This window comes from Aegilops tauschii, chromosome 6, assembly GCF_002575655.3.
Source record: "Aegilops tauschii subsp. strangulata cultivar AL8/78 chromosome 6, Aet v6.0, whole genome shotgun sequence".
NCBI lineage: Eukaryota > Viridiplantae > Streptophyta > Magnoliopsida > Poales > Poaceae > Aegilops > Aegilops tauschii.
Window position 1 is genome coordinate 3,371,467 of NC_053040.3, and position 20,064 is coordinate 3,391,530.

A 20,064-nucleotide genomic window follows, 5' to 3' on the forward strand; every position below is an offset into this window, starting at 1 on the left:
GTTCTGTTATATAAGCTACCATGTCGAACAAATCTGTAAATATTATTTTCTAGGCCAGGAATACATCTATCTGGCCATATCGATCGAATTAATACAGACTTCCTCCATACATCAAGCATAAAATTCACAAAGAGGTATAGTTACCACAATGTGAGGAAGGATCTATTCAGACCAATAATTGTATTTTGCGCAACATGAAGGGACAAGGGATACGCTCTGCCCAATCATGAAGCCTATTAATACATGTGTATATTTTTTGTTATCATTGTTGAATAACAAATAATTTATCCGTCAGTAAAATATCCATAATTTATACTCTTGCATTTTAAATGTTACTACAATTGTGTTCGTAATTATGCACCTCCTTAATATCTAGACCGTGCAGATGCACGGGATGATGACTAGTTTATATAACTTGACTAGATGATGCCTCAGGTGTTGCCGCGAAAACCGTGTTAAAACAAATGCATAAATAGGTACAAATGTAAGAGTCAGTTTACATTTTAAAAACAATAAAGCCTATGAAATCTACGATTAAATCATGTAGGAGTATAAGAAGGGAAAAAAAATCCAAATTATAGTTAACATGACATCATCTTCAAAGAAACGTGAAACATGACCTACATATTTTTGCTCGAAGCATTAACTCACATACTGCCCATGACCACACAAAAACTAGTGCAAAGAATTTAACTCGCAACCGACATGCATGGCATGATTTCACCAGGAAAAAAATAAAATGAAAAAACTAGGAGCCTATTTAGATATAAGAGATACCAATTGATGGTATAACCATATGACACTTAGTTCATGTTTTGTTTAATAATCAGACAAAGAATCGGAGCTAAACCGAAAAGGAGGAGTCATCTTTTCAGATAAGACGACTATTGGGGGACCGACAAACATGGATCCTGGATCAAATGTAAAGACGAAAGGCCTGCTGCTGCAGCTAATGGGTAAGCACCACAAGCAAAGGCTAAGGAAGAGCATCATATCCTATCATGCATTTGGAGGAGGATGCTGACGTCGCCCGTGCTTACGTCGCTGCCGCTCATGCTTATACTGGTGCAGCTTGACATGCGCACGGCAACGGTGGATGCTCTGTCGATCGTGTCTGCGCCGGCCATGTTGTGCCAGGTGTTTAGATATTCTCACAACTATCGTCTCATGAACTGATGACACGTAGCACCATGTGCAAAAGCAAAGTACATGATAACACGGTGTTTCGCATGAATTTGTTCGGAACCATTACAATGGAGCCTTGCTTCAGTGCTCCCCTATCCTAGTCAGGCCCGTCGATGGCCAAGGCCAAATTGGCCGACCGCACAGGGCCCCAAAATTTGGGGGGCCCCAGTCTAGGAATATGTATATATATATATATATATATATATATATATATATATATATATATAAGGCCCAATAAAAAATGCATTCCCATACAGCCAGGCAGCCCATATACACGTACGCATGCAGTGTAGCCCTCCAGCCCGTAGTTTCTCTAACCCCCATCGCTTAGCAGTTTTAGCATCCGATCTAATCCCAATGACCTAATCGATCAGCGCTCGTGAACGACGAGAAGGCACACAGGGGCGACGGCGGCTGGGCGCCTGGGTGACCCGCAATAGAGCAAGGCAACGGCGGCAGAGCAAACACGTCAGTTCAGCCTTTCGTACGCGGCCGCCGGCCACCGAAGCCCCACGGCGGATCATTCATCCCTCGCCGGCGTAATTCCTTGTAGACAAAACCCTATTTTTATTTTGCCAGCGTAGGCATTACCGCATTAGGCGGTAAACTATTTTTTGTTAAACAATATTTTCTAATATTTCATCTGGGTGAAGTCTTTATCTATTTTCTTAGCTATACAGTGCTACAATTTCTAGAGTTTGAATTGACTCAGATTACTTTTTGTTTCATTGAACAGAAATATTCATGCATCCAGGGAGGAAGTATGATTCTGGTGCTTCGAAGCGTAGGAAGAAACAAAAGCTAGAAGAAGATGCTCGGACCCAAAAGGGCGCTCTCGATAAATTTGTTGTGAAAGAACCTCAAAGCAATTTTGAAAACCAAACTCCTGATGCTAATATTGATGATGCACATGGTTGTGATCCAGTAGAGGTTGAGGCTCACATTGCAGAATCTGATGAACATGATGATACTAACACTGTAGTCGAAGGTGATGATTCTATTCATGTTGATGAAGGTGATGATGCTAATATTGTTGCTGAAGGTAATGTTGCTGATAACATTAATAATTCTGTTCAACCGGATATATTTGATCCAAGAACTTGGGATGCACTTGATCCTACAATGATTGATATTTTGGCGCAAAGTGGTCCTAAAAGAGACCCGTCTATTGAGCATGGTCGTACAGACAAATTTGGTAGAAGGTTTTCTGCATTATCGTACACTAGAGTTCTCTCGAATGGAGAAAAGTGTGATAGAGAGTGGCTTGTGTACAGCAAAGATCTTGACAAAGTATTTTGTTTTTGCTGCAAATTATTTAGGAAGGGACATGTTAGAGGCCAATTAGCAAATGATGGCTTCAGTGACTGGCATCATCTTATCAGTAGACTCAAAGAGCATGAAAATGGCAGAGAACATGTCACAAATATGAGTACTTGGTATGACTTGCGATTCAGGTTGGAGAAGAATCAAACAATTGATAAAGTTGCTCAGCAAGAACTTGAAAAAGAAAGGGAGCATTGGAGAAAAGTTTTGCTCGGGATTCTTTTGATTGTGAAATTTCTTGCGGAACATAATATAGCATTTCGTTGCAGTAATAGCAAGGTGTACCAAGATAGCAATGGGAATTTCTTAGGATTGGTTCAAATGTTGGCTGAATTTGACCCAGTTATAAAAGAACATGTTGACCGCAAAACAAATGATAAAATCCGTGATCATCATCTTGGTCCTTCCATCCAGAATGAACTAATAAATTTGCTCGCTGTTGCAATCAGGTCTGAAATCATTAGAAAGGTAAAAGAAGCAAAGTACTTCTCTGTTTTACTTGACTGTACTCCCGATGCAAGCCACCAAGAGCAGATGTCTTTGATAATTAGGTATGTTGATGCATCTTCTGGTTCTTTTTGCATTGAGGAATCATTCTTAGGTTTTTTGGATGTGAATGATACCACCGGGCAAGGATTGTTTGATGTTCTAAAAAATGAATTGAAAAGTCTTGACCTTGATATTGATAATCTGAGAGGGCAGGGATATGATAATGGGTCAAATATGAAAGGAAGACATCAAGGGGTAAAAAGTAAAGTTTTGGAAATAAACCGGAGAGCTTTTTATTCGGCTTGTGGTTGCCATAGTCTAAATTTGACATTATGTGATATGGCAAAGTCTTGTCGTAAAGCATCTGATTTTTTGGCATTATTCAATGCATCTACACAACATTTGCTAATTCTACTAAAAGATGGCAAATTCTCAAAAATAATATAACAGGAGTAACACTCGAGTCATTGTCAGCTACTCGTTGGGAGAGTCGTGTTGATAGTGTTAAGGCTATAAGGATTCAACTACCAGAAATAAGGGAGGCTTTACTACAAGTGGCTGAAAATGATAAAGATCCATCGACAAGTAGTGAAGCTCAATCATTGGCAGAAAATGATCTTTGTGGCTTTGAATTCTTAGTGTCAATAATCATATGGTATGAAATATTATCAGCTATTAATTTGATCAGCAAAGAGTTGCAGTCAAAGGATATGCTTATTGATATCGCAATTGAGTCTGTAAAGGGCTTGATTTCCTTCTTCACCAAGTACAGAGAATCTGGCTTTTCAAAAGCATTGGAAGATGCAAAAAAAAAATTGCAATGGAGATGGATATTGATCCAGAGTTCCGCACCAAGCGTCAAATCAAGAGGAAAAGGCAATTTGGTGAGGGTGCAGATGATCCATCTATTGTTTCACAATCGGCAGAGGAGTCATTTAGGGTCAATTATTTTCTGCATATTGTTGATCAAGCTATAGTTTCACTTAACACGAGATTTCAACAGTATGAAGGGTATGAAAAAATATTTGGTTTCTTGTTTACTTCAGATAGGCTGCGATCCTTGGATGATAAGAGTTTGTTGGCTGCTTGTGTTAATCTTGAAGGTGCACTTAAGAGTGGAGAAAATAAAGATATTGATGGACTTGAGTTGTGTTGCGAGCTACTTTTTCTCCAAGACTCACTTCAGAAATCTATGGGCCCACTTGATATTCTGAATTTTTTGAAGAAGCGTTCCTTAATCTATCCTAATGCTGTTATTGCATACAGAATTTTGTTAACCATTCCTGTGACGGTTGCATCCGCAGAAAGGAGTTTTCTAAACTCAAGTTGTTGAAATCCTACTTGCGTTCTACTATGTCACAAGAAAGACTCAATGGATTGGCAACTATAGCACTTGAAAATGATATCTTGGAGAAGATTAATTATGAAGATTTGATCGAAGATTTCATTTCAAGAAATACTAGAAGAATGTTGCTTTTTGGTAGAAAATGAGGTCAGTTTAGAAGTTTACTGCTTTAGCACCATGTTTACTATTTTACCATGAGTATTTCATATATTTCCTAAATATTGTACCAAAGCAGACATATTTGAAGTTAAATAATTAAGGAGAGTATGCTTTACTTACATTAGTTCTTCAACTATATGGTTTTAAAAAAATTAGGGCCCTATTTTGATTTTTGTCCCGGGCCCCCAAATTTCTGGAGACGGCCCTGATCCTAGTTTCCGAGGGGTATCCTTGTCCCCGCGAGTTTATTTTTTTCCTGGCCCGCCGTAGCCCACATCCAAGCCCTATCTAACCCTGTATAACCCAGACCGTATACGTACAGTATCCTTCCCAAAAAAAAACATCACACGACCCCACGATCACGTAAGACCTGCCGAATCCAATCATTCACGCAGTTCACGCGAGCATTCACGCAGCTCCGTAATTCACGCAGTAGATCTCTAGCGGCGGCCATCTCGTCGCCGGCGATCTCATCGGACAACGGGCGCGGCAACGTCGTGAATCTCCAGCGCTCGCAGGTACCGCATCCCGCGTCCTCCCATTAGTCTCGCTCGCGGCAACATCAAACAAACTGCCGCCGCCGCTGTCTTTGTGGTAGTGGTTAACCTAACGGGGCGGGTAATATAACCTAGCTACCTGGTGGCGCAGGCGATCGTGGATCTTGTTCCTGTAGTGGTGCTCCTCGTGATCTGGGTTTCTTCAGTCTAGGGTTAACGTAGCGTCGGTTGCCGTCGGCTGTGCCCACGATGATTATCGTTATTTGATGTGGCGGCTAACCAAGGTATCCGACGGCAGAGGTAATCACAGATCTAGCTAGGTTAGGTAGTGCTAGTCCTCGCGGTTCAAAGTGATCACGACGGGTGCCATGGCCATCTTCCTTACTAGGTTTGCAAGATCTGAATGCCCTCAGTTGGGGTAGTTTACTTAACATCCGTGATCGTGTGCTATGTGTTATATATTTCAGTATTGATAATGTTTGCACATGTGATGATACATATTATTTGTTGTAGGAAATGGCGGACGATGAGTTAACTAATATCATGGTAGACATGGAGTTTGGAGAACTGATTAAAGATTGGATAGAAGATTGGTCAGATGATGAAAATTCAGATCGTGGAAATTGGTCAGAGAATGGGAACGAATGGGAAGATCTTAATGTGAGTGACATTATCATGTTGTAATTTTTTGGTGGCATCCGACAACATTATATTTTTGTGTTGAAAATTTATAGATGGATGAGCATGATGATGGTCAGGAAAACAACTCGGAGTTCCCGAATGAAGATTACATTAGTCAGGTGCGGAAGTGGAATTTTTTGTTGGCATGCAAATTGAATTTTTCCTGGAATATTATATGATAAGTACTTATGTATTTGTGTTGTATTTTTCAGCTCATCTCTGATTGTCATAATGCGTAAGCCTATTACGGTGAATCCAACGCAGAGACAGGACATGACGACGAATCATTAGATGCACCTGATTCTGGGGAGTCACAGTCGTAGGTCATCATGAGTGAGGTATGTATGTAATCATTGTTGTATGGAAGTAATGTTAAACCATAGAAAACTGTTTTCATGGCTATGTTTTGATTGTGTAGGTGACAGAAGATGAGGGGAAAAAGAATGTCCAAGATATTGCCAGTGCAGATGATAAGAGGGATATGTTCATACAAATAATACAAATGACTTTTATGTCTCACGATGTTGTGTTCGATTTGTACAACAATTATGCTAGAGATAATGGCTTCAGCATTAGAAAGGGTAAGGTCAGTTATAGCAAAACCGAGTCACATCATATGCGTTACAGGCGGTTTGTTTGTTCCAGAGAAGGGAAACGTGACAGCAAGTTGCTAACCGAGGAAGGACGCAACCGTAGGCTCAGACCCGAGACATGCTGCAACTGCGAAGCGCACCTTACCGTCAAGCTTGACCAAAAGCGTGGGGTTTGGTATGTTGAAAGTTTTGAGGACAAGTATAGCCATATGATGGCAAGACCGGACGAGGTACCTTTTCTTTGGTCCCACAGAAAAATCAAAGAGTACCAGAAAGCTGAGATATTGTCCATGGGAGCTGCAGGGATTAGAATTCACGACACTATGGATTCCTTCCTCAGCAAACATTTATGGTATGGCGGTGTTGGTTTTACCAGGCATGATATATACAACCTTTGCTCCAGGGAGAAGAGGAAGCTGCTTTCAAAAGGTGATGCTGCCACAACCATAGGCATCATGGCCAGTAGGAAAGAGAGGGATCCTAGCTTCTTTTTCGAGTACAAGTTAGATAAGGAAGGACATATGAATAGAATGTTCTGGTGTGACTCCCAGTCTCGTCATGACTATGAGGACTTCGGCGACGTGCTTGTATTTGACAGCACGTACAAGATGAACCGCTATGGTATGCCATTCATACCTTTTGTTGGTCTTAACAATCACTGGAAGACCACTGTTTTTGGTTGTGCCACGGTTTCCGACGAGACCGAAGAGACATATGTGTGGCTACTGTAGACTTTTTTGAGGTCCATGTGTCAAAAGCTGCCGTAGAGTGTACTCACGGACGCTGACGTTGCGATGATCAAGGCAATTCGCCAAGTCTTTCCAGACGTGTGGCACCGTATATGTATGTGGCATATAGAAAAAATATGAAGATTCACCTCAGTCACAAGTCCTTGAAGGAGTTCCGAACTCTTCTGTGCTACAGCATGTCCACGACTATGTTTGATGAGAGATGACACGCGTTTTCCAAATGATGGACGTCGGAAAAAACAGTAACATGGTTGAGACGGATGTATAAGAAGAGGAGACTGTGGGCCGCAGCTTATTTGACAGAGGGGTTTTGGCTTGGCATGAAAAGCAACCAGAGGAGTGAAAGTATGAACTTATGCCTTCACCTCCACCTAGACGGTGAAATGACCCTGGTGGATATGATTTTGCACTATGGAACGTCGTTGTACGTATCCGCGAGAACGAGGCGCGAGATGACTGCACGGCCTCACAGAGTTTACCGGTGCCAGTTACTAGCTCGAGGGAACTTGAGATAGCTGCTTCTCACGTCTTCACTCCAGCGAACTTCTATATGTTGCAAGATGATCTTAGAAAAATTGGCGGCATGGAGATTGTAGATATAAAACTCGGAGATGGATCACAACAGTACATCATGGCCTGGAAGAATAACCGGAAGAGCCATTTTTGGGTGGAGTATACACCAGTAAATTCCGGAGAAACTATAAGGTGCAACTGTAGAAGAATGATTCGAAAGGGTCTACCTTACAAGCACATATTCCATGTACTGAAGTACTTGAATATATTTGAAATACCAAAGTGTTTAGTTCTTATTCGGTTCACGAAAGAAGCAAGGTTGGGACTGCCCGCGAGGCGCACAAGCGACCTGTTGGGATTTTGTTGGACTGGGGCATGTGAAAAAATGAAATGTAGCCAGGTCAGTGTGTTGGCTTCAGAAGCTATGCATGCGGCATGCAAACACCCAGCTTTGTGGGATCAGTTATAGGAGAGTTTGAAGGCGTGATAGCTAAGAGCCATGAGTATGATCAACTAAAGGAAATTTTGAGTAAGAAAACGGCTGATCTCAGTAGGTGTGCAACTGAATATGTAGACGATGGTGAAGGCAACATAGTTGAAGTTCAAGATCCTATTAAACTATCAACAAAAGGTGCAACTAAGGTAGATGAGAACAGCCCTATGTCGAAAAATGGTAGGCTACTTTCGTACAATGAGCTCAGAATCAGGTGCGGCGCTTGCAAATTGCTAGGACACACTAAACGCAGCAAGAAATGCAAACTAAATAAGAAGTAAGTTTTTGTACGCATTGTAGGTTATAATTATTATTAACTTGTCATTCGTGAACTTTTCCTATGTATTATCATATGCAGAAACGTGGTGCAAGAAGAAGAGTAGAACACTTGCTAGAGTTATGTATGGATGAATCCAGTGATCTAGTACTGAGGTGTTTACAATCTGTTAATACATACATGATATATACTCTGGCAAGAGGCCAGGACCTTGAGATAGCGCTTGTAGCATATATGGACTAAACAGGAGGCGGTCACTAGGGACTTTAATCATGGAAAATGGATACCGTTTTAGCCTTTGTAATGATGGCATCTTTTGTGTTGTCCACTTGAATTGTATTATCTTAGAAAACGAGATGACACCCCACATATTGATGCGGGAATGTTTTGCAATATATTCATAGAGAATTGGTTACGTGGAACATGTATATGTAAAGTAATAATATGATAATTAAAACTAAAAAAATGATTTGTGGTGTTTGGTTATTGTAATAATATAAATATAAAGATGGTATGTAAATTCTCATGCATGTTTGCATGTTGAGGTGGATTTTTATTATTATTGATTGCATGTTGTGGTGAACCTTTCTCCATGCATGTTGAATGATGAGGTAGCATAATTGCATGTCAAGAGAAATAGGTTAGTGGGGGCTAGTTATTTAGATATAGAAGATGTAATTATGTGTGGTAATAATTAATTTTTCTCACTCCTCTAGCTTATTTACCGAAAACCAGCACACTTGGGTCTAGAGTATAGACTTGGTACAGAAAAACCCACCATTTTCCCCGCAAAAAAAGAAGAAAACCCACCATTAGACGGCACGACACACGGCCGTTGTCGAGCCCGTTTAATAATTTTTATTTTGGTTACAGCCCGTTTAAATGGGCCGCGCTGGTCACCTGGTCGGGGCAGACCGGTTCTTCCCTCGTGCTCTCCATGCTCGTTGTGTCTATCCACTGCGACCGCCACCGCCGCCACCGATCCACGTCTTGCCGCCGGTCGCGTTACGCCATGGTTTCGTGGAGCGACCAGTTGAGCTCTTCTTCGGATGGCGAATCCGTGACTAGCCTGCAGGTACGCTCCTGCTATATAATCTCCAGATAGTGTTAGGCTTAGGGTTAGGGTTCTTCATTTGCGGTATTTAACGCAGGGCGTTGATTTGTGCATTATCTGTGTTGTTTAGCTTCCTACGACTATCCCTTGCTATGAATGGAGTGGCATTGCTCACGATTTGTCTTCTCGTTGTCTGCATCGAGAACCTTGCGTCACGCTAGTTGCTTTTGATTCCTTGGACACTGGTAGACGTTTTCTTGCCTGTGGTCAGAAGGTATGTTGTTTCGTACTGTAAATATATGTTTCGATTAGCTCGTGCTTGATTTACTATGCAGTAATCCATTGTACTGCCCATAATTGCGTACAATTTCAATTAATTTGTGCATTTACAAAGTCTGTATTTATGTTGTCTTTTTTACGGTCTAATATATGTTCTGCCCTATGTATATTAATGCATGCTACATTTTTTGTTTATATGATTGAGACCATATTTGTAGTGCATTGCATGTAATTGTAGTGCATTCGTGCATATATGATTGAGACCATATTTTTTCATTCTGTAGGAAGAAGTGAAATGTAACTATGTGGAATGGGTAGACCCGGAGTGGTCAGTGGCTATAAAGTTCTGCCTCCAAGAACTGTGGAGCATGTATGACGAGAAGCTGAGACAGAATGTTAAGAATGCTGAAGAAAATTTCAAGTTAATTGGAGAAAAGAGGAGGATGGAGGAAGAGCTGAGATTTTTCAAAATGGACTTTGCTAAAATGGTGGATGCGAAGGAGGATGCTCTCACACAGTTGGGCAATGCCAGATTGTCACTTAGCGATCTCAAAGAGGAGCTAGAGAAGAAGATGATGGCAGACCATGGTTGTGCCAATCTACATCAGGTCCTGAGGGCAAAGGCTGAGAAAGACCGGGACCGGGTGGTGCTAGAGAGAGACCAAGTGCTGAGAGAGAGGGACCAATGTAAGCAAGAGAAGAAAAAACTTGAGCATATGATTCCAGATTTGCTCAAACAGAAACATGGGTACGTTGATAAGATCAAGAAGCTGAAGGAGATTTGTGATGAATTTTAAGTATGTATTGTGGTTTATTGTTGAACTGAATAATCAAGGCCTATCTGCACTGTGTGTAGTGCATCTGTGTAAGGCCTAAGTATGTATTGACTATGATTCCTTGGACACTGTTATGACTTGCAGATCAATTTCATATCACTTGCAAATGCTGAAAATTATAGTGAACTATGTGAGTTAGGGCAAGGCCAGTATATTATATTAACTAATAAAATACCATTTGCATATGTGCATTTACCCAAGATACTATTCCATGGTAGGAAAAAAGGAAGACATCAGCATCACAAATACTCTTCCATGGTAGAAAAGAATGAACACAACAACAAAAAACATTAAGCTAGAACAACCGTGAAGCGAAGCAAAAATGTATTGGTATGAAACGTATTGCCTGGCTGCATTACACATACACATGTATGCGTAGGCGACCAAAAATCCACACAAAATCCAAGGTATCCTGCTTATTACATGAATGATAGAAAACGAAAGTTGTCCATGCCCCGGAAACGTGCTTCCGGATTTAAAACAAACCACTGAAACTAGAAACTTGAATCATGTATGACGTCTTCACGCCTTCCTTTCCTTTGCAATGTCGTGAATTTTGTTTTTCACACATTTGAGCGTGTTGGTAGGTGAGAGAACCAACTTGGTGACGAGACGTCTTCTCCTTACATTAACCATGTCCTGCAATTTTTAGAAGAATGTTTAATGAATAGAAGTTGGTATTATATAAAAATTGTATAAGTGTACGAACAGAGAGGACAAATTACCTGGGTAAAATCGGCGGTCCGTCGTTCCCCGTCCCAATGCTCCATAACTTCAATCACAAAAAAGGCCACAAGAGTTCCTAATATATATGCAAACATTAGTCACCATGCACACGAACATGTCTTTCGTAAGTAGAATATGATGAACCATAACTCACCCGTCCTCTTGTTGTGGTATGTCGAACTCAGTGATTGGCCACTTAGGGAAGTCTGGATATTTGCCAGGTGTAATACCGTTTGCCTCTTCCATATCAATTGCTATTGCTAGTGGCTGCTTCAAAGAAAATAGTAGTGAGAAACCATACAACATTTTGTATGAAGAATGCTCGATGTTGGCGAGAGTACCAGTGCTTTCACAGCGGCGAGAGACATCTCGAGAGGATAGAGTGAATCCATAACTTGGAATTCTTCCTTGTGCATGTGCATCACCACGGTGATCCAGTGTGTATTGCCGACGTTCAACGGGATAAACGACTACAATGTGACAACACATTTGTAATCACATGCAATAATGCTTGTTAAAATTAGTGTTAATGAACTAGTAAGAACATATCGTATCTTATCACGGATGGTATACTCGTCCCGAACCCTACGTACTTCTCCAGGTCTGCTCAGCACACTATCCATGTTGTATATCGACGGTTTAGGGTTGTCTCATGCCTTAGCACGATCAACTAGGTATTTGGACCTCCAAGCTGGACAGAGGTGCCGATCATGACCAACGCGGAGTGCCAAATGTGTCTGATAAGCATCGATAACCTGCATAAAATAATAGAACATTTTATGTTCAAAGCTGACACCTAGATTATGCACTTAAATAACAGGACATGTTAATAGAACTTACATCATCCGCCAGCCATTTATGGTCAATTACCGGTCGTATGTTCTACAGTCACAGAGTTGCCACGTTCATTGTAGTAAACCCTTTTTGTCATATTCTTCTTAGACCGACACGCTACCTCCACAAACGTAACAACTACATCGATGAGTTCCGGAGCTGGCACCGCGACCACCACTCCGACAAGATCTGGCACTGGATCAGGAGGCGTGACGTGGCGGGAGCGGTACATGTACCACCTCGCATGCTGACACATATCCGGGGAGTTCTCCGCTTCGTTCATAGCCTAGAGGAAAAGCTGGACTGGAACAACTCCTCGACCAACACCAAACAAGGACTTCTTCTCATTGCCCGTAAGCACGTTGATGAGACCCCTATTATGGTCGATGAACATCTGCAAGCTGGGAAACCAGCTGCAGATCTCCTGCACATTCGCCCTCTTCTCCACATCGCCCTTACAGAACTTCCCAACTGCCTCCTCCCACTTTTCTTCAGCGCGACAACATGCACTTGCCGACCGCGACCTCCTTCCCTTTTTGGCCCACATTGCCGGCGTCGCCAGATGTGAGATGTGAGCGGAGGGAGTGAATGGGGAACGACAGCAAGACCTAGGGTTCGTCTCTGCGAGATGAAATGGGGAATTTTACCTCTCCCCAGGATATGATAAGCGCGCGTGTGAGGCCGGCCTGGGACGACCCACCCGAATTAGGCCCAAGCTAGAGCCGAGCCGGGCACATCCGAGGGGTGGTGGGAGTTTAGTCCCACCTCGCCAACCGAGAGGAACCCCCACCGGTTTATATACCCCACTGAGCTATCCATCTCAAGTTCCTCTCTAAATCAGGCAGCTCATTGCCTAACCAGTGCCTCTCTGCCCCGTGGGGCCTACTGGCAGCACATATACATTTCCTGTGGGCCTGCATCCTGGCTCAGTGGGTTTCTAGTGATATGCAGGCCGTGGGGTTTGAAATATGATGTTGGTAGGCGGGCATTTTTTTTAATTTTTATTTAAATTTTTGCATATGTCACATGTCAATTTTTTGTTAGTCTTTCTAAATGAACTTCAATTTTTTGTTAGTCTTTGAAGGTTCTACATTTTTTGAATTTTTCGCACAAGTTTGAATCATTCAATTTTTCTATTTTAATTAAAACAGAAATTTCACAAAATTTGAAAAATGTTAGGACCAAACATTGCCACCATGTGAGGATGCCCAAAGTCATTTTTTTGACCTCCTCTAAATCACCTAAAAAATTGCACACATGATCTCCTACTCAAAAATAGAAAGGTTTCCAAGGTCTCACAATTTTTTCATTTTGTTTGAATTTTTTATGCCCTGCCCAATGCCAGTTCGAAATACGCGGCCTCACCGAGCCACTATAAATTGTAAAAAATTATAAAAAATGGAAATCTTTTATATTCTTTCTGTTTATAGAAAGGAGATCACGCCTACAAAAATTTGAGGTCATTTGGAGGTGGTGGGAAAAATGACCTTGCTACAAAAACTAGCTTAAGTGAGAGACCAAATGGTCCGTCCGAAATAAGGTCATTTTTTTGACCTCATCTAAATCACCTCAAAATTTGCACACATGATCTTGTACTCAAACATAAATAGGTATCCAAGGTTTCACAATTTTTGATTTTTTTAATATTTATGCACAGCCCAATGCCAGTTCGAAACAAGTGGCTTCACCGAGCCACTATAAATTGTAAAACATTATAAAAATGGAAATCTTTCATATTCTTTCTATTTATAGCAAGGAGATCATGTCTACAAAAATTGAGGTCATTTGGAGGTGGTGGGAAAAATGACCTTGCTACAAAAACTGGCTTAAGTGAACCAAACGGTCCGTCTGAAATGAGGTCATTTTTTTGACCTCCTCTAAATCACCTCAAAATTTGCACACATGATCTCATACTCAAACATAGATAGGTTTCCAAGGTTTCCCAATTCTTTTATTTTTTCTGAATTATTTATGGCCTGCCCAGTGCCAGTTTGAAACACGCGGCTTCGCCGAGCCACTATAAATTGCAAAAAATTATAAAAATGGAAATCTTTCATATTATTGCTATTTATATCAAGGTGATCATGCCTAAAAAATTGAGGTCATTTGGAGGTGGTAGGAAAAATGAATTTGCTACAAAAACTTGATTAAATGAGACCAAACGGTCCGTCCGAAATGAGGTCATTTTTTGACCTTCTCTAAATCACCTCAAAATTTGCACACATGATCTCTTACTCAAAAATAGATATGTTTCCAAGGTTTCGCAATTTTTTGATTTTTTTTGAATTTTTTATGCCCTGCCCAATGCCAGTTCGAAACACACGGCTTCACCAAGCCACTATAAAATTGTAAACAATTATAAAAAGGCAAATCTTACATATTATTTCAATTTATATCAAGAAGATCATGCCTACAAAAAGGCTCAGCCGTGAGTCCCTCGGCATCCTCCACCAAAGGATTTGGATGGAGGCATAATGTAGCTGCTGCCCTTAACTCGGGCAGCATTCCCCACACCTTCTCGTCCTTGTGCATGGTGTTGTTGTTGTTGTTGCTGCTGCCACCGCCGCCGCCGCCTCTATCATCCAGTTGCTTCGCCATCTTGACACACTTAGCCATGGTTGACTTTTCCTCCCCCTCCCTCGTTGGGCAGAAGTTCATCAGGCGCTCATGGCTGTGCATGGTGGTCCAACTGCTTTTTAAGAAGCTATTGAGCTTCGCCTCGATATCCTTGTACACCTGCTCTGTCCATGCCTCATCATCCGGGAGGAGGCCCGGCTCATAGGCCAGTATCTCAACAGCGTCAAGGAGGCCTGCCCGTATGGCGCCAGTGGGTGCTTCTGCCGCCCCCTAGTCGCAAAGAGTGTCGTCGCGAGGTGCCACACCATGATCATTGTGGCGGCGCCACTCCTCTTGTCATCGCACGCCCACTCAAGGTGACCGAAGCTTTGCCTGGCCAACGCAGTTGTGCCGTTGGTGAAGAGGCCATCGTGGTTGGGGGCAAGAACGTCCTTCAAGGCCCCGACGATGACCACCTTGGCGTCGGCGGTGACAATGGCGTCGGGAAGCCCAACGAGTCACCTCTTGAGCGGGCGGGAGACGAGCATCCACACCTAGCCCGGGTGGAGCTGGTGCAACTTGAGCATGATGACCTGGTGGACCGGCCCAATAACTGCTCTTATGAGATTGCTCAAGAATTTATGCAGAGAGTGGTAAATAGGGTAGCGCTGCTATAATTCGTTTATAGCGAGCGAAGCAGCCACATCCCCTGCAACGCTAGTAAATAGGCTAGCCCGTAAATGTGTCCCTCATGTCGCTCAAATGTCCCTTAATTTTTTTTGTTTTTATAGTCTTCCGTTATTCTTAACTTTTAAAATTTTAATAAAATTATATATTTATAAAAATATTTTTATTACTTCTTAATAAAAAATGATGTATTTAGAAAATATTATGTATTTGAGAGTTGTTATTCGTCCTGTATTTCAAAAAAAGTTTTGCATGTTGAAAAAAATGTATATCATGTATTTCAAAACATAGAAAATGGTCATCGTCTATTTTAAAAAAATCATCATATATTTCAAAACTTTTCAAAAGTTGTCGCATGTATATCAAAACGGTCATAATAATTTTTTGAAAATAATTCACATTTATTTTCCGAATTATAGATGATTGTTTTTGAAAAAACAACCAATATTGTTGAAATATTCTATAAAAGAATTAGATACTCTTTGGGAAATAGTAATACATGAAAATTGTTTATTGGATAAATGATAGCCCTTTTCTTAATACACAATGAACCTTTCTAAAGTACAATATCAACATTTTTTTAATCCACCGGTGCACATGTTTTTTAATATACAGCCAAAAAAGTTTAATACAATTAGAGTTTTTTTTAATACACAAGCAACACATTTTATGAACACTATAGACGTTAGCCATGACACCACAACAATTTGAGCCGAGGCCTGACGTTGCTGCACCCGATGAGAATATCGTGCATTATAAGTGACAAGACTATTTACTAGTGTTACAGGAGAGAGAAGAGAAGGGACAAAGAAGTTCATAAGTCTGGAAAGCAAGCTTATTTTGGATCAAATAAATAAAAGTCCCATAAGTCTAAGGAATGATGTGGACGGTGCGAGAAGAAAAAGAGCTCAATTTTTATTATAATAATGTAGGAGAGAAGAAAACTGACAAAGACGTTGCGCGGTAAGTTTGAAGAAATGACAGTTGGCACTTTTTTGGGGGAGTAAATATTGGAGCACATAACTTAAAGTTAAATCAAAGTAACATAGAAAAATAATAGAAGGCATATTACGTTATAAATTCATGAGTTCACTTGTCCAAAAGAAGTTCGTGAACTCAAAAAAGATCACTAGTTCCAAACAAGTTCGCAGGACTTGAAGAAATTTAATGGCTTTGAAAACAGTTTGATAACTATAAATATTTCGTGAGTTCAAATAAAGTTTAGAGGATTTGAAAAAAGTGCAAAATCATGCATTAAAAAAGATCATGATTTTGAAAAAAGTTCATATTTGAAAAAAGTCACACGTTTGAAAAGAAAATCATGAATAAGGAAAGGAACATGAAAAAATATAACCAACAAATAGAAAGTAAAAAAAATGGTCTGAAGCTTCCCAAAACTATCCAAATGCTTCTAGAACCTTCAAAAAATAGGCTGAGAACGATTTGAAAAAAACAAGCAGCGACCGCTTTACATGGGTTGAGGCATTCACCAACAACGGTCCATTGCGGAAATGAAAAAAAGTTTACGTTGGCACTTAATAAGACACCAAACAGGGTTTGGGCTTGTTCAAGCCTGGCATCTGGTTACAATGCGGTGGGCTGGACTGATGTTTTCCTGGATTATCCTTTGTTGGCATGTGTAGCAAGGCAGTTCCTATATGGCGTGTAGTTCTCTGTCTGACGACCTAGCGCATACTCCCTATGGGCCTGTGGGCCAGCCCAGTCTGGTCTTTTCCCATCCGGTTTTGGCATGGATTATCTCGTGTGAAGCTTACTGCTAGTTAACACTCCCTTCTTCCAAAAACAAGTGCCTCAACCTTAATATAATTTTGAACTAAAGTTAGTAAAAAGTTGAGACACTTATTTTGAGACAGAAGGAGCATGAGTTAAACCATGGCCGGTATTCCGTCTCTATGGTATTGGTAAATCAACTTCTTTGCTTGTGAATCACCATGTAGTAATCATGCCTAGTGTTGTACGGCTGATACTTTGCCTACATTAGATGGTACTCCCTCTGTAAACTAATATAAAAGCGCTCTAATTATTCTAAGATGCATTTTCCATTGCACATCATCACCTTGTGATTACTTAGCACAACTGTCATGACTGGAGTGGTAGAACATCGCAGAACTGCCTACAAGTATAATACATAGTAAATTCCCCACGACCGACGAGTCTACCATGCGCGGCCTTTAAGGTGCTCGTCGTGAGGGACCCATCCGCTTCCTCGAGACCTGCAACGTGGTAGGGAAACGCGACCGAATCGCCTGGCACCAGCTGCTCTCCTCAACCGGTCCGTGAGTCCACCACACATCCTCGCCCGTCAACAAGTAGGAGTCTCGTGTCGGAAGCGCGGCGCACACCACCCTACGGTGGTATGCGAGCACGCCCGCCGCCTTTAGGTCCAACGGGGACCACGCCGGCCACCGCGAGTCACCGGCTGAATCGCCAGAGGCGAAACTTGTCGTGCCGCGTCGGAACACTCTAGGACCTAGTCTATAATATGAAAAAGGCTTTCTCCTCGCTTTATTATATATAAAACAACGATCAACAACATCTCGGTACAAACGCACTTCATCACAACACACACACGCTTAGGGCGGGATACATAGGCGCTGAGCGCAGCAACAGGGCCCCTAGCACTACAAGAGCAACCAGGCGCTTCATCGGTGAAAACGTCACCACGAAGATATGAAGCCGCATACGACGAACCGTGGGCTCCAAGACGGTGCCTTCAGAAAGGTTACAACACCGGAGCGCCCCCACTGCCCGATCGGAGGATAAGAGTTTTCCTTGGAGCCACACGACGGGAAATGAGAGCCGCTACGACGCCTTCAAGAAGGGAACGAGCTACGCCGCCGCCGGTCCGTCTGAAGATAGAGCAGGTTTTCACCCTGGCCAACACTCACCACCACTAAACGTCACACCCCGACTACCATGCCACCCACACGGCCATGACCACCGGGCAGCACCGAGCGACGGGCTCTACCCATGAGCATCGCGCTACCACCACCAGGGTCGCCGCCCCGGCATCCAAGACCTAGACACCACCTCACCCAACACCCGTCGCTACCCCAACCGAAGCGATAATCGGATCCCGGGGCAAACAAGCCTCCATCGATTCGTCCTGCAGCACCGTGCGCGAGACGAGCTCGGTCCTGATGCCGGGCGCGAGATTAGCTCGGTCCTGCTGCCCGAGCGCGAGACTAGCGATGAACCATAGCAGTGAGAGGGTCATCCCTTCAACGGGAATAGCACCTGGACGACGAGGAGATAGATCAAGGACCGACACATGCCTCCTACGGACGAACCGACGCCGGTACATGCTAGCCGCCGCCGCCGAGTTGCGAATCCGCCGTGGAGCCACCCACGGCTAGAGTAGCAGCCACCCCGGGACACTACCCAACACACGCCGCCCCGCGAGCTCCAGGAGTCGGAGCCGCCGGGCACGCACCCGCGCATCCAGCCGACAACAAGCACCAACCCTCGAACATCACCCCCAACACCGGAAGGACAGAAAGGCCCCATCTTGCGCTGGAGACCCCCAAGCTCCCACGAACCAGCCCATCGTGGGCCACGGGTGGCACCGCCAGCCACCAGGGAGGCCGGATCTGGCACCCATCCAACCGGATCGAGGCAGAAGCCGAGGGGGAAGATGCCAGAGACGACGGGAGGAGGGATCCGCCGCCGCCCGATCTGCTGGCGGGGTCCAGCCACGGTGCGTGCCGCTGCCGCCCACAACCCTTCGCACCGCCACCCAAGGATTGCCATCAGGTCCCAGGACCGCGCCCCGTGCCTAGCGCCGTGCCACCACCCGACGACCACGGCCCGCACCGCACACCACCGAGAGGGGGAAGAAGAGAGGCCCGCCGCCGCCACTGTTGGACAGGCTTCGCCCGCCAACGCGCCACCGTCGGTGGCGAGGGAAGGGGGGAGAGGTGGGGGTGGGGGGTGGGGGGCTCGGCTGGGCGGCTAGGGTTTCCTGCCCGGTCGCGAGCGCCACGGGAGAGGAGGAAGGGGAGATCTCCCCTCACGCTGTTTATGTCTCCCTGGTCTATAATAAGACAATGATGTGCCGTCTTAAGAAAAATGAGATATTAATTGTCCTCATCTATCTATTTTGGCACCATTCGCATCGTTATGCACTATCGTCCCGACTCTTAATCTTAAAAAAATGGATATTGGGCTCGTCTCAGTGCTGGCCGGACGTCCTCATCGCATGCCGGTCAACTTTAGTACCATTCGCAACATGATTGTTGTGTGTAATGACACATCTTGACTGACGTCTGCAATGAGCTACTAGCTAGTATTGTAAATATGATAGTAGCTAAGCTGTTTTTAATGTAAGAGCGAAACCAACCCTCGGTCTTTGCAATGATTGATACGTGCAACCACAAATTATTGATTACTAGCAAATGTGTTCGTGCTTTTTTGCAAACGGGAGAACACAATGATCATATGATAAGATCAATTAGCAAGACCCAATCATACTTGTGGTTGCATGATATGGGAGGTTGGCCACTGGAGGAGGAGCCTCGCCCTTAGCTACGCCGTCCACTCCACATCCATGGTGGCCACCGAAGCTGAGAGGGCAGCCGGGTCTCCTCGCGCACCCCTCGTCCATGTACCCTCGCTGGGACATAAGGATCTGTTTCCTTGTGATCTTCTCATCATAGTTTACTTCTCCTAATCGAGTCATAACAAATTTTTGCTTAGTTGGCTGGGTCAATGATCTAGATTCCATGATAAGGGTCATGAGTTGGTGGATCGACAACCATATATTATTGA

At 43.2% G+C, this 20,064-nt stretch overlaps 1 pseudogene; it reads left to right on the forward strand.

Moving 5' to 3' along the window:
* Positions 1–904: 904 nt before the first annotated feature.
* On the forward strand, positions 905–7,003 carry LOC120961889 (uncharacterized; annotated as a pseudogene).
* Positions 7,004–20,064: the final 13,061 nt, after the last annotated feature.